At 44.6% G+C, this 14,765-nt stretch overlaps 1 protein-coding gene and 1 pseudogene across 1 annotated transcript in view; one reads left to right on the forward strand and one right to left on the reverse strand.

Moving 5' to 3' along the window:
• Nucleotides 1-14,765, reverse strand: part of Tbc1d32 (TBC1 domain family member 32) — a 192,225-nt gene that overhangs the window by 87,637 nt on the left and 89,823 nt on the right. The gene's annotated exons all lie outside the window — the stretch shown is intronic.
• LOC102002966 lies at nt 2,025-8,237 on the forward strand (annotated as a pseudogene).

Consider the following 14,765-nt stretch of genomic DNA (forward strand, 5'->3'; position numbering starts at 1 on the left):
TGATTGCATCTGTTGGCCTGAATTATTGAGTCTTGGGGAATTCTCCCACCGCCCTTGAAAACGAGGGTTTTTCACTAGAGATTATGCTGTGCATATAATTCCTATGTTCACACAATTTACTGTGTTCTTTGGGTCAGTTTAACCTTATCCTACAAAAGCATCACTTCCTTTAGATAGCTGAGAGTATTATGCACAAACAATTGAAGATCTGATTATGTTTCTGACCGGCACTTTTGTGTCCCAGCCTTCTCCAAGAAGAGAGTGGGCAGACAGCAAAGAGTTCAAATAAGAAGTTCTCTGCAAGTTTGGAATTAACAACCTTTAAATGAGATAAAGTGCCTGAAAAGGGATCACCAGGAAAGATTTAAATGAAACAAGTTTGAACTCGCAATAGCAGGGGGTACTTGTGGAGAGGAGAGCCGTTACAGGGAGGAAGTGCCACAGCTCTGGGAAGGGCTTAGGGCTCAAAAGCTCTCAGAAGGTGGAGGAGTCAGCTGAGAACAACCCCCTGCAGAACAAGTACACAAGTCAGGGGTATCAGACCACCTGGAAGCCTGGGACTGTGGGATGGACTGAAGGGTAGGGCCCCAGGTCTTGGAAGCCAGAAGCAGCTGCAGAGACAAATGTCCTTCTCTAGCTGTGCTGGTTAGCTTCCTATCAACTCAATACCAACTACAGTCATCTTAGAGGAGGAAGCCCCAACTGTGGGAATGCCTTCTTCTGCAGATGGACCTGAGGGCAAGGCTGTCCTGAATTGTTCTGATTGAGGCTTGACATGGGAGGGCTCAAGTGACTGGGTATCAGTGACACCCTTTGAACTGGTGACCCTGGACTAGTCTGAACAAGCCAAGAATAAGACAGTAAGTAAGAAAGGCCCCTCTATGGCCTCTACTTCAGTTCCTGTCTCAAGGACTTTGATGTGGGAGTGTAAGGTAAAGAAACCCTCTTCCCCAAGCTGCTTTTGGTCAGGGTGTTTTTGGTCACAGCAAACTACCCTAGCAGCCAGGCCGACCCTGCTGGAGGCTTCAAGGAGGAAACAGAAATGAGTCTCTCTGCAGGTTGGGTACTGCAGGCAGGCTCCTTGTGCTCCCTGACGGAGATAGAGACTTGGAGTGTTGAAAGCCTTCCGTGGGTCTGTGTCTTGTGAGTCTTGAAGACAGTCAGTCTTTCCTCTCTCCTGACCAAAGTGGCCAGGGCCAAGGTTCTGAAGTCAGATGGAGTCAGGAGCCTTCCCTTCTCCCTCCACTGGCCCATGCAACAACTGGCTCTAAAGCCCCAGAACATCCTTGATTGGTTGGGCATAAGAATGCCAATAAAATAAACAAAAGGGAGAGGAGAACCCCCAAGTTAGTCCTCCTCCAACTAAAAGTGGCCAATCAGGTCCACCAGTCAGTCTTAGGTGAGAAAAAGCCTAAGAAAGTCTAGGCCTGTTCTTGGTTGCTATGGTGACCTTGGCAGCCACCTGCTGCCTCTCCCACCCACCTACCAACAGTGCTTTGTTAGGCCTGGGCTTTAGTACTTCAGCCTCTTTTGTTTCTTTTCTTTCCTTCCTTCCTTCCTTCCTTCCTTCCTTCCTTCCTTCCTTCCTTCCTTCCTTTCTTTCTTTCTTTCTTTCTTTCTTTTATTTTCTGAGGCTGCTGAAGAGGGCTCTGTGGCTCCTTTGCCCCTTAAGTTTGAGCCTCTGAAAGTTTGAGTCAGAAAGCTCCTGGGGATTGGGGGTGACAAGACTTCCTACTCCCAACATAACTGTGTTTTAGAAAATAATAAGGCACTGTATCCTTCTACTAACAGTGGAGCCCATTCCTGTCCTTGGCTGTCAGGCCGCCCTGCCCTTCCGGGGTGGGTTTGATGAACCAGTCCTGGGGCCATTTCCTTGGAATTGAAACATTCCACCGGGAGGGATGGGTGGGGCGCTAGAGATTCAGGAAGTAAACCGGACAAATCCGTCGAAAACTGAAACTAACAAGATTCTCTAGGTCCCGACCCCCACCTCCAAGCTTGCAGAAGCTGTCTACTGCTGGGGTGAAAAGGGACTGTGGCCGGCCGGAGAGTGTTGCATTGAGCAGCAGAAGATCCGCTTTCCGGAGTCCTCCCCGGAGCTGAGGTAGGCATTTCAGACGCGCAGCCACCTTTGAGCTTCCGGGCTCCAGGAATCCCGCACTGGCAGGGCTCCTTGCATTTCCCAAGCTGGACTGTGGGGGGTCTGGATGCCACTGGTGTCAGTAGCTGATGTCAGCAATGCTTTTCTAGAAAAGCTCACAGTCCTGAGAGGTATTCTAGAGAATTCCCATATGTAGAAATGTAAACGTTCTCCTTATATCACTGAACCAACCAACAGGAAGGTAATTACTGTTGGCTGCTAAGGGAAGAAAATGGCTAGGGTCCATAGATTCTTTGGATCTCCTAAAAATCCTCATCTAGTGCCAAAAACTAATACAGGTTTAATACAGCTCACTGGGGCTCAAACCCCACAAAAACCAGCTTTAGACCAAGGTCTGAAAGTTAGATATAGAACCCTAAGCAGCTGAGTCTCTTTGAATACTTGTAATGTAGGAAAGTGAAAAATACCAGATAAGACTTCCCAGCCACATGGAGAGGCAAGAACTGTACTAGCCATGCTTGTCTCTGCGAAGTATTTCTATAGTAACCATCATCACAGGATGAGAAAAGTAATAGAGAGAGTGTGTGTGTGTGTGTGTGTGTGTGTGTGTGTGTGTGTGTGTGTAGAATAACAGTAATGGGAACCTCAGCAATGCATGCATTGGACATTACAATCTCTGGAACCAGTAAGCCCGGATTAAATTTCTGGCTGCACAAATTAGTAATATCATCTGAAGTAAATAGTTGACTTTTCTGTGCCCTATTTGTATCAGTTATTTTTTAATTTTAAGGAGCCTGAAAATAACTGCCTTAGGGAATTGTACCAAATTGAAGTAACAAATTAGAATCAGTGTGCACATTTAGGGACTTCATGGCTTTGTGTAAACATGATAGTATCAGAGACGGAATGGTTTATGCTTTGCGATAGTCTCAAGATACCTCAGTAGAAGATACTTACAAAACAAGGCAACTATAAAATCGTTCAGGTATTAAAGAAGAAGCAAGCTGTAGGGAGACAAATACAGCCATACTAAACTGCTACTTCGTCCGTCAATGAATGACATTTTTATAGCCATGGGACCCGATCAAGAATGTAATAACAGCTATAGTGAGGGAAGGAGAGCAGAGGAAATCTAAGTCCCAAAGAAAGACTGCCTCATATGCAAAAGGAGCTCACTAAACTAACGTAGGAAAAACTGCTGATTAAAACAACCACACATTACCTGGCTTAGTTCTCTTTCTGTTGATATGGTATACTCACCATCCATCTGCATTCCCTCCACTTCATCCTGCATCCTTTTACAGTTTTGGAGTTAACCCCCCCGCCCCCTCAAGGCTCCCATGTGCTACAGACCAGGTCTCCAGGGTAGTGTTTAGAGGTGAGCTTTTGGAAGTGACTGGCCATGGCCTGATCAGTGAATATCCCTTCATGGATTCTTGAGTCCATAACCAGATGGTGGGAACCAGAAAGTGGACACTAACAGAAGGAAGTAGGACAGGGAGGATGTACCTGTGAGTGTCTATGTCACCTGCGACCTGGTCTTCTGTGGTCTTAGCTGCCATCAGGTAAGCAGCTCTACTGCACCCTGCCCTTCCACGGAAGGACTGTGGACACTCAATGCTGGTCACCGTGATATTAGGAGTCAAAATAAGTCTCTCCTTTTTGTTTCTCACAGAAACAAACAACAACAAAAACACGTGCTAAAACTTAGCCTCCACCTGTCACACCCCCCTGCCCTGCCTTCAGTGTCCTCTCCTCTCCCCTCTCAAACCCCCCCCCACTCTCTCCTCTCCCCAGCTTGCTCCACACTGCCTTCTCTTGTCCTTCTATCTCCTCCACCCCTGTTCTTCCCCATTTCTCTCATTCACTGCTAGAAATAAAAATGTGAAATACTTGAGGTATCTGAATACAATCTGTAAAATTAGAAACTAACCCTTTTACTTATTTTACAATGTATATTTTAATAAAACTGATTCCTTATTTTAATATAATGTATCCCTCAGAAGCTTTTGCATAACCCAAGCCAAATCTCTTAACTCTACTTTTAATTATTAGAAATACTACATGCTTCTTTTTTTTTTAATTTATTTTTTCGAGACAGGGTTTCTCCGTAGTTTTTGGTTCCTGACCTGGAACTAGCTCTTGTAGACCAGGCTGGCCTCGAACTCACAGAGATCCGCCTGCCTCTGCCTCCGGAGTGCTGGGATTAAAGGCGTGCACCACCACCGCCTGGCTTACACGCCTCTTTTAAAACACTACGTACCAGTAGTGTGAGAAGGCAGGCTCTTAAGTAGGGCAACAGGAGTGATTCTGTGTGGTTTGGCCTTGGGTAGCGCGTCCTCCCCTTGAATATATTCCAAACACGTTCTCAGTTTCCCCTCCCCATAGTCACAAGCCCTTCTCTCTCTGCCACTTTCTCCTGCTCTTAATTCAGGTCACTGGGGAAAGAAGCACACTTCATTTTTACCAATAATTTAAATCTGTACATTCTCATAGGTTCTATAGTGTGTGTTTACAAACTCTAATCACATATTATAAATGTGTGTGTCACATAAATATATATTTGGATATTACCTCTATTTGGGTGTGCATGTATAGCTTACTTAACCACATTTCATTTCTTTGATATGAAAGTCTTCATCCTACAGCACTGGAGAAAACTATGTACCTGCCTAACAGTCAAACCCCCAAATGGGACATGATTGATACAAACAGTAGCAATGCACCCCAACCACACACACAAGTCTGAAGATCTGTAGAAGAGAGAAGGGGGCAGTCAGTTTCCCATGGGGATTCTACAGTGAAGTGTGAGTGGAAACTGTGGGGAGTCTTTTCACTCTACTCCCAAATGCAGATCTGAATTGCAGAAAGGTTCTGGGACCTCCTGCAGCTGCAGTTTAGTTTGGGCATTGTAAATATATAGCTTTAAAAAATATATAAATAAAAAGTATAGATTAAAAGCACACAGAGATTGATAAATTCACACATTTTGCAAATGTTAATGTTCAAAAGAAAGTGCTCAGAGCAGTGCTTAAGCCTGGGTACACAGAGGCGGGGTTATGAAGAGCTGACCACTGGCAGGTGAAATAGCACAAATCTGTAATGCCCAGCACTTGGCAGTGAAGGCAGGAGGCAGGCAGCCTGGGCTACATAGCAAGAACACAGAAAGGAAACAAACAAAAACAACAACCATTAAAAAGAAGAAGAAGAAAGAACAAAAGCCTAGAACTGATCATTGAAACCCCTGTAGAGAGAACTGACAGAAGACTAAAAACCAACCTTTACAAAATTCAAAGGTAGATGGAGAAGAAAAGTTCAGCGAAGAGAAAAAAAAAAAAATCCCCAAATTAAAACAACGTGCGACTCTCCAATAAAGCATAGTGCTTGGTGGAGACTTAAGTATTTCTTAAGTCAGTGAAAGAAATAAATTTCACTAAGTTGGCAGAATACAGGCAGTCACAAAGGATAAGAATCCCCAAGGTAAGAGGGTTAATAGAAATGTATAGTTTGAAAACTGGCCAGTCCTTTGGCATCACCAGTACCAGTTATAAATTTGTTATTAAAGCAATAATTACTTGACGAATTTATCTGTGGTTTTAATTCAAAATTTCATAAATCTTAATTTTATAAATACGGAAGAATCTACTTATACAAGAAAACACAGGATTAACCAATTAGCAACAGATGATCATTTAAATTAATATAAAGAACAAAAAGTAATGGGTGTGTGTATATAAGTATCTACAAATGTGTGCACGCACGTAATTTTAAAAAAGGGAATTTGTAGTCAAGATTATATTTTAATTTCTGATACTAAAAATATTTTTCATAAGTTAATTTGAACTATTTCTTATTACTAATGTAATGAAATTTAACTTTAGCAACTGGGTTACCGAGAATCCATAATTAGGTAATTTGCTCTGATGGAATATTAACACTCAACTATGTTTATTACGTTAAAATAACCAATTTCCAACCTAAATTTATTTCTAAAATTAGTATTTTACTTTTTCTCCTAACGTCATATAGAGGTTGGTCCTTAAGAAAAAGGAGCATTATTTCAATTCTACCCAGAAAGTGCTGCGCTTCCTGCTTGACCCCCGCCCGCCCTGGCGCGAGTGCTCCGCCACGCCAAGTACGTCATGTTGTTGCTGGGGGAAGACAAAACTGGCGGAAAGTTCCAGGCGATCAGATCGTTTTAATGGCCGAGACCGGAGGGCAGCCCAAAAGCCGTGGCTTCGTGGAACAGATGAAGTCTCAGGTTACAGTGTGAACCAGCCAGAAAAGCCGCCGCCAGCCCGCGGAGCCCAGGCAGAAGGGAAAGCGCTGCGGGTCGTCTGCCTGCGGGGACTGTCGGGAACGTTAAAAGGATGAGCTCCCTCGGTTGCGGCCATAAGGACGACGGTGAGGAGAAGGATGAGGACGTGGGTGAACATGGCGATACCGACCCAAAGCCCAAAGGCAAGAGGGAATTGGAGTCGCACGCGAAAAGGGAACCGGATGAAAGGGCCGTCCGCATCCCCATCCCGGAAGTGCTCCAGCAGCGGCTGACGGACGACTGTTACTACATCAACCGCAGGCGGCGGCTGGTGAGGCTGCCGTGCCAGACCAACGTGGGGGCCATCCTGGAGTGCTACGTGCGCCACTTCTGGGCGAGCGCGCTGGCCTCGGGGGACCGCCGGCCGCATCCCCAGCGCGCCGCGCCCGAGAGGAGCGTGGGCCTCTGCAGGGAGATGGCGGACGGGCTGCGTATCACTTTCGACCACGCGCTCCCCCTCGTGCTGCTCTACCCTCAGGAACAGGCACAGTATGAAATGGTGACTTCCTCCACCTTTTTCTTTCCGACCGAGGAAAAAGCCACCGAGACAGGCAGGAGCCAGGAGGCGCCCTGGCCGGGCCCATCCACCCCGCAGCCCTCCGAGAGCCAGCCCGTGGCCGGGCCCGCCGCCCACAAGAGGCGCAGAGCGGAGGCGGAAGTGCCGCGGGCTCCCAGGCGGTCCATGCGACACCTTGCCCACTGCCACTGGCAGCCTGAGGACCGGGCCTCACCCCAGGCCAAGCGCAGTGTGCCCAAGCTGTTCCCGCACTTGCAAAAGACACCTGTGCATGGCACGTCACCGTCCCCCATTTCTCTCACTCCAGGGAAGGAAGGGAGTGCTATGTTTGCTGGCTTTGAAGGGACAGCAGAGGAACTAAATGAGATCCTCTCCTGGAAGCTTGTGCCTGACAATTACCCCCCAGGACACCAGCCACCTCCCCCCTCATACATTTATGGCGCACAGCATTTACTGCGACTGTTTGTTAAACTCCCCGAGATTCTTGGGAAGATGTCCTTCTCTGAGAAGAACCTGAAAGCATTACTGAAGCACTTGGATCTCTTTCTGAGATTTTTAGCAGAATACCAGGCTGAGTTCTTCCTGGAGTCTGCATATGTCTCCGCCTGTGAGGCCCACTATAGCAGCAAGAACCCCAGGACAATCTGTTAAAGTTTGATGGCTCTGTAAGCACCTGGCTTGGTGTTTTCTTTTCTAGGTGGGCCCACCCTGGGGGAGGTGGGGCTCTGAGAGAGGGCAGGCTTCGGGATTTGAGTTGTTCACATACTGTAGGGTTTTTTGTTAAGAATAACTTCCTGGGCTATTGTGGTTGTCATGCCTGTAGGGAAGTAAAGTTGCTTATTTTTAAAAAAAAAAATGCATGCTATTGCACAGGCTGCCTGTGATAGCAAGAAGCAGCCACTGCTGTGTTCAGGGGGAACATTCATGAAAGTATACATAGGTTAGGCTGTTCTAATAGACATCACAGTGGGTCGTTGGCAAGAACCACACTGTTTAGATATTTCTTAGCATTAAAATGTTTTTAAAGATGTTTAATGTGATGAGACTAGAGAACTCTGTTCAACACACTTGACTTCATATTTGGACATAGCGTCATCTCAAAATATTTTAGGGGCAAATGAACATTGACAGCAAAAGAGAATCTGCAACTCTAGAGTTTGTAACTGCTCCCTTTCTGTGAAACATTATTCTTGGTGATCTAAATAAAGCATTTTTGTCTTGTTTGAAAAAAAATCTTCATAAGTCTTACTATTCTCATACAAAATTTGCTATTGGTGGGTAATTGTAAAATAAAGAGAAAACCAGTAATTCATAAGCTGTTGCATGAAGTAGGTCCCTTAGTTTTGAAGAAAACTGACAATAATTTGATATTAGATATTACAGTCTCAAAGCAAAAGAAAAAAGTAAGCTTTGGAGAATTACACTGACATTTGAAACTATATTAAGTTTAAATATATATTTAAGAACTACTACGTAAGATGTAATTTTTTTTGTGCTTCTGAACTCCTATAATATCATCAACTTACAATAGAAACAACACAAAACCAAACAGTGGAGTCCTCTGGAGTAAGCCTGCTCACAGGCTCAGCCTCTCACTGGGAAGCCGAGAGATGTCCTTGAATAAGGTCCCGAATGCAGGACAGAATGATCTCGATCTCGTTGGAGCTGCTGCAATTTTCTGTAAATTTTGAAGTAATGTAATAGAGAGTATATGGGCAGTGGAAGAGTAGAGAGAAGGTAAGCTCCACATACGTAGCTATGGGAGAGCCATTGTACATACTGTGTGGAGACATTCCTGTGTGCTGCTTCTGGGTATCTAAATTAGAGTTTCTGTTGCTGTGAAAAGACACTATGACCACAGCAACACTTACAAAGGAAAACATTTGATTGGGGCTGGCTTACAGTTGCAGAGGGTTTAGTCCATTATCATCATGGCAGGAAGCATGATGGATACAGGCAGACATGGTGCTGGAGAGAGAGCTGGAGAGAGAGCTGAGAGTTCTACATCCAGATCAACAGGCAGCAGAAAGTGACTATGACTCACTTTCTCCAACAAGGCCACACGTCCTAATAGTGCCACTGTCCATGGAACTTTGGGGATCATTTTGACTCAAACCACCACAGTATCAAAACTCTTGTATCTTTTCAACCATGCTCAGTAAGTAAGCTCAATAAACTCAGTGGTTCCCCAGGGGGGAAAAAAGATGTAAATTTTCAAAAGCATCTTAAGGATTTACTAAAACAATTTGTAATCTGGTATAATGAAAAGAGTTAATACTGAGTGATGCTATATTTTTTTCTTTTTCAAGATAGGGTTTCTCTGTGTAGCCCTGGCTTTTCTGGAACTCACTCTGCAGACCACGCTGGCCTCAAACTCACAGAGATCCACCTGTCTCTGCCTCCCAAGTACTTGGATTAAAGACATGTACCACCACTGCCAGGAAGATACTGTAATTTTTTGGCATTGAAATAAAACATCCTAAGAAAAATATATTTCTCTAAATACTTCAGATGGCTAAGAAAACTAAACTGCTAAAACCTTCGGAAAGATTAAAGTGTTCAGGTAATTCTTTAATTTGCCAATAGATTTTGCAAATAAATATTTTTAAAAAATGACTGGCAACAGAGCAGACAAGAAAAGTTCAGAATCACTCAATGTGTAGGAGCAACCACAAGGCAAAGGTCACAGGAAAGGGGCTCAGAATCTGCTGTGCACAACAGAGCCAGCTTTACCCTCCAGGCTGCCATGCTGTGTGTCGGGAAAAGAGAGGAGGGTGCTTAAAGGCATTAGACACTGGCACAGAGCCTGTAAGAAGCACTGTGCTTCAGGGAGATAAGGCGTCTGCCTTCCTCAGAGTCTTAAAACTCAGCAAGTAGGAAATGATTGATGTAGCCAGGAAAGGAGGGTGCAGACGAGAGGGTGCTCTCCAAAAGTGTCAAGCCCTGTTTTCACAGGGAAGGGAGGCTTAATATCAATGTTTCTTTTCCCAATTAATTACCTCATTATCTTACTATATGAAACCCTTGGTAGGCAGTAGGGTTGGAGAGAGTAATTATCACATCACCTTTCCTCTTCAGTGATTACCCTCACGTGGCACAGAACACAGCTCTTAGAGTTCAGTGACCAGGAGCACAGTAAACAGTGGAGAAGGGTAATTTTTTTATTATTATTTCATGTATGGGTGTTTTATGAGTATAAGTCGCCTTACTATGTGCATGCCTGTTGCCATGGGGCCAGAAGACAGCACTGGATTCCCAGGACATGGAGGTACAGATGGTGGTGATCTGTAATCTATCATGCTGGCACTGGGTATTAAAGCCAGGTCCTCTGGAAGAGCGGCACATGCTCTTTACCCATTAACTCTATCTCTCCAGCCCCAAAAATACAAACTTTGAAATTACAAATATCCACTCAGGAGTCAGAGGCAGGTGGATCTCTGTGAGTGTGAGGCCAGTCTAGTCAATACAGAAAAAAAAAAAAAGCAAGCAAGTAATGCTGGATGGAAGTGGGGGGCGGGAGGGGGGAGAAAGAAAAGGCACATGTTATGTTTATATATAAAAGGCCCTCTACTGAGATACTCAAATCAGCAGCTTCTCTCTTGGTAAAGAGAAGAGGATAGTGTCTGAGTCGTGAAGCAGGTTCAGAATCAGGCAAATCAGCTACCATCTCACAGGCACATGGGAGGACAGAGGCTCATGGCAAGTGCTATGATTTGGGTGCAGTTTGAATGCACATCCCAGTGATTCATTTCGTAGGCGCTTGATAAGTGGTGGAACTTTTAACATGTAGGGCCTAGAGCAAAGTCTGGATGTCAATGGGATGGCACCTTCAAATCTGAGTTCTCAGGGGCCCATTTCACTTCCCAATAAGACCCTGTTGGTTTTATTACAAGACCCTAATTGTAATAAAAAGCGCAAGACTGATTCAGAACCCCTACCCCAGCTTCCTACCCTGGCAAATAAGCTCTGCCTTCTGGGGCATGGTGGGTAACCTTTCTGTCTTTCCTTCACATTACAGCACAGCTAAGGGCTGTGGCTTGGACACCAGCACCATACTGTTCAGACCTTCCAGTCATAAGAATCGAGAAACAAATAAAATGCTACATAATTACCCTGCCTCGGGGACTTTGTTATAACAACATAAAGCAGACGAAGACAGATAGAGACAAGAGAAGTGGGAGGCCCGAGGAAGCATTAATGTCTTCATCATTCACAGTAGAGTCAATCAAGTCTGTCTGAAAATGAAATAGAATCCTCAAATCTCTTGAAGGGTTTTACATAATTTTACTTCTTAACCTTACAGGGATCCTGAGGAAGGTACTTACTGAAGTGGAAAAAAGAAAAGTCATTTGAAATTCAGCAATTCCTTCCATCTCACTAGGGTGTCTTTTCCTTCCTGTAGAATTCATTTAGAATTTCAAGTGGCTCTCTTGATTCCATCTCCATAACTGAACTTATTTCTGTGTGGGGATGCAGCCTACTTGACAGCACACACATACAGTGATGCCTAGAATAATTTCCTTCAATGTTAATGATGACACTGTGAATTAAGAAGGATTTCACTTAATTTATTATATTTAATTTCTCATCTTGCTTAATTTAGTCATAATAAGATAAATTACTGTTTGAAAAACAATGAGAAAATAAAATGACTTTCAGACTGAAGCGACTAAAGAGATGGGTGAGTAACTGAACGAGACAGAAACCAAATTTACTTTGTCTGTTTCTATTCATGGGGGGGGGGGGAAGATGGGAGATCCCAGAGTTAAATTTTTGACATATTAAGTTTTTGGTGCCTGAGAAATGTGTGAATTGAGATGTCAAATATGATTAGAACTAAAAACAGTATCGGAGAGTGGTGATTGGATAGGCTGTCCCAGGACCAAATCCATAGTATTGCATTCAGAGACTTTTCTCAGAGAAAGATGCCGAAATTACAGAAAAAAAAAAAATTGTACTGAGGCCCATAGCGGAGCACTGGGCTGAGCTCTAAAAGTCCAGTTCATGAATGGGAGGAGTGAAAATACGAGCAAAGAGGTCAAGACCATGATGGAGGACACCCACTGAAACAGCTGACCTGAGCTAATGGGAGCTCACCAACTTCAGCTGGACAGGGAAGGAACCAGCATAGGTGCAAACTAGACCCTCTGAATGTGGGTGACAGTTGTATGGCTGGGGCAGACTGCAGGGCTACTGGAAATGGCACCAGGATTTATCCCTACTGCTTGTACTGGCTTTTGAGGAACCTATTCTCTTAGGATGGATACCATGCTTAGCCTAGATATAGTGGGAGGAACTTGGACCTTCCCCAAAGCAATGTGTCTTACCCTCTCTTAGGAGGGGATAGAGTGGTGGGGGAAGGCAAAGGGAATAGGAGAAGGGGAGGGAGTAAGAACTGGGATTGGTATGTAAAATGAAAAAAAAAAGAAAGGTTTTTTTTTTTTTTTTTTTTTGGTTTTTCCAGACAGGGTTTCTCTGTGGCTTTGGAGCCTGTCCTGGAACTCGCTCTGTAGAGCTGGCCTCGAACTCACAGAGATCCGCCTGCCTCTGCCTCCCGAGTGCTGGGATTAAAGGCATGCGCCACCATCGCCCGGCTTATTTTTAAAAATATAAAGAAGTATGTAGTGTTACAGAAGAAAAAATGTATGTTTTTGTTTTTTTGAAATAGAGTCTAACATAGCTCACCCTAGCCTCCAACTCACCATGTAGCCAAGGATAGATAGCCTTAACTCCTGAGACTCCTGCTACCACTTCTCAAATGCTGGGATTACAGGAATGAGTCACTATGCCCAGCCACAAAGACAATTTTTTATACAAAAAGAAAGCAAAACCCACTATTTTCAATGTTACTGAAAGTGACGACAACACAATGAGAATCGAATGTAAAAATGGATGCACTGGAATCATTAACATGGGAGTGATGTTGACCTTGAATATATGGAATACATAACTCTGGGAGGATGCAAAGTCAAAGTCAAGGTGGGAAGCAGAGAAGGAACATGGGTGTGTAGGCAGGGAGGCAGGAGGGCAAGAGGAGCTTCTTTTCAGTGTTTAGTGTTGTTCTCAGTGTGAGGTGGCATGTATGGAGACATTTCCCCCCTGCTAAGAGTGGTCCAGGATGACATAACAAGTCACAGGGCTAATTAAAGAGCATCTCCTTGAGTGAGAGAGGACTACAGTGTAAGATCTCTTAGACCATCTTGACAAATTAGACTCTCGAGTTCTAAGTAACATGGGCTGCTGCTAAAACGTGAAAACCCATAAACCACATTTCACTAAGCCTCCTGTGTGTCCCACTGACGTGTTCATGATGGAGGAAGGTCATTGGTTAATTAAATAAAGAAGCTGCTTGCCCTGATAGGTTAAAACATAGGTGGGAGGAGTAAACAGAACAGAATGCTGGGAGGAAGAGGAAGTGAGGTCAGACTCGACAGCTCTCCTCTCGGGGGCAGAGGCCTCAGAGAGACACGATGCTCCACTCTTGCGGGCAGAGGCGAGAGTTCTGCTCTCTGAGGCACATGCGATGAAGCTCCGACCCAGGATGGACGTAGGCTAGAATCTCCCTGGTAAGCCACCTTGTGGGATACAGCAGATTATTAGAGATGGGCTAGTCCAGGTGCGAGAGTTAGCCTAAAAGAGGCTAGATAGAAATGGGCCAAGCAGTGCTTAAAAGAATACAGTGTCCGTGTAATTATTTCGGGGCATAAGCTAGCCAGGCAGCCGGGGTGCGGCTGGGGTGCTGGGGACGCAGCCCCGCCGCTCATATTACTACATGTTCAGACACAAGGTAGTTCAAATTTTCCATTTCTAGAGTTCTGAAGCAGAGAAAAGTAAAGGGGCAAATAAGCAACCAAAGTCAGACACACGCAGAAGGCTGTATCCTGCAGCAGAAGGCATATTGAAGAAGGTACGGTCTCAAGCACAGCACTGTGATTGTAAGAAGAAAAGATCCTGGTAAAATTCCAGAACCCAAAGAAACACAAGCTTCATAGCCAATGCAATGCTAGGATCTACCGCCATGCGGCCTAAATGGACAATAAATAGCAGACGGAAATGACTTCAGATATTTCCCTCCAAACTACTGCTGGATGAGACAATGAGAAGGCTTCAAATACAGTGGAAATACGCATTATTATGATGCTTAACATTCATTGTCAACTTGACAGGTTCTAGAAGCCCTCAAAAGATGAGCCTCTAAGCATGGCTGGAAGAGATTTTCCTGGTTGGGTTCGCTGAGATGAGAAACTCGTTCTCAATGTGGGCAGCACCCTCCCATAGGCTAAAGGCCTTGGACTCACACAAAGTGGAAAGCTGCCTGAGCACCAGCGTTCACCTATAGCTCCCTAACTGAAAATACACTATGAACAGTTGCCTCTAGCACAGCCATAACGCCTTTCCCAGTGGGATGGAATGTGCCCTGAATCTGTAAGTCAAAAAAAAAAAAAATCCTTTGTTCCTTAAGCTGCTTTTGTCTGTTACACCCAAGGAGAAAAAATAACACGTACAATTATTAGAAAACAAGACAAGGGCTGGAGAAATGGCTCAGTGGTTAAAGAGCACTGACTGCTCTTTCAGAGAACCTGGGTTTAAATCCCAACACCCACATGGCAACTCGCAGTTGTCTATAAGATCTGACACCCACACACAGGCAAACACGCAGACAAAATACCAATGCACATAATAAAAATTAAAATTACAGAAAAACACCCTTGTCAAAAGAGCTGGAAAAATGGCACAATGGTTAAGAGCCCTTACTAGCCTTTCTGAAGACTCACACTAGGGTACTTATAATCATCTGAAGTCCAGTTACAAGGGATTTGACACCCTCA

The sequence above is a fragment of the Microtus ochrogaster genome, linkage group LG9 (genome assembly GCF_000317375.1).
Source record: "Microtus ochrogaster isolate Prairie Vole_2 linkage group LG9, MicOch1.0, whole genome shotgun sequence".
NCBI lineage: Eukaryota > Metazoa > Chordata > Mammalia > Rodentia > Cricetidae > Microtus > Microtus ochrogaster.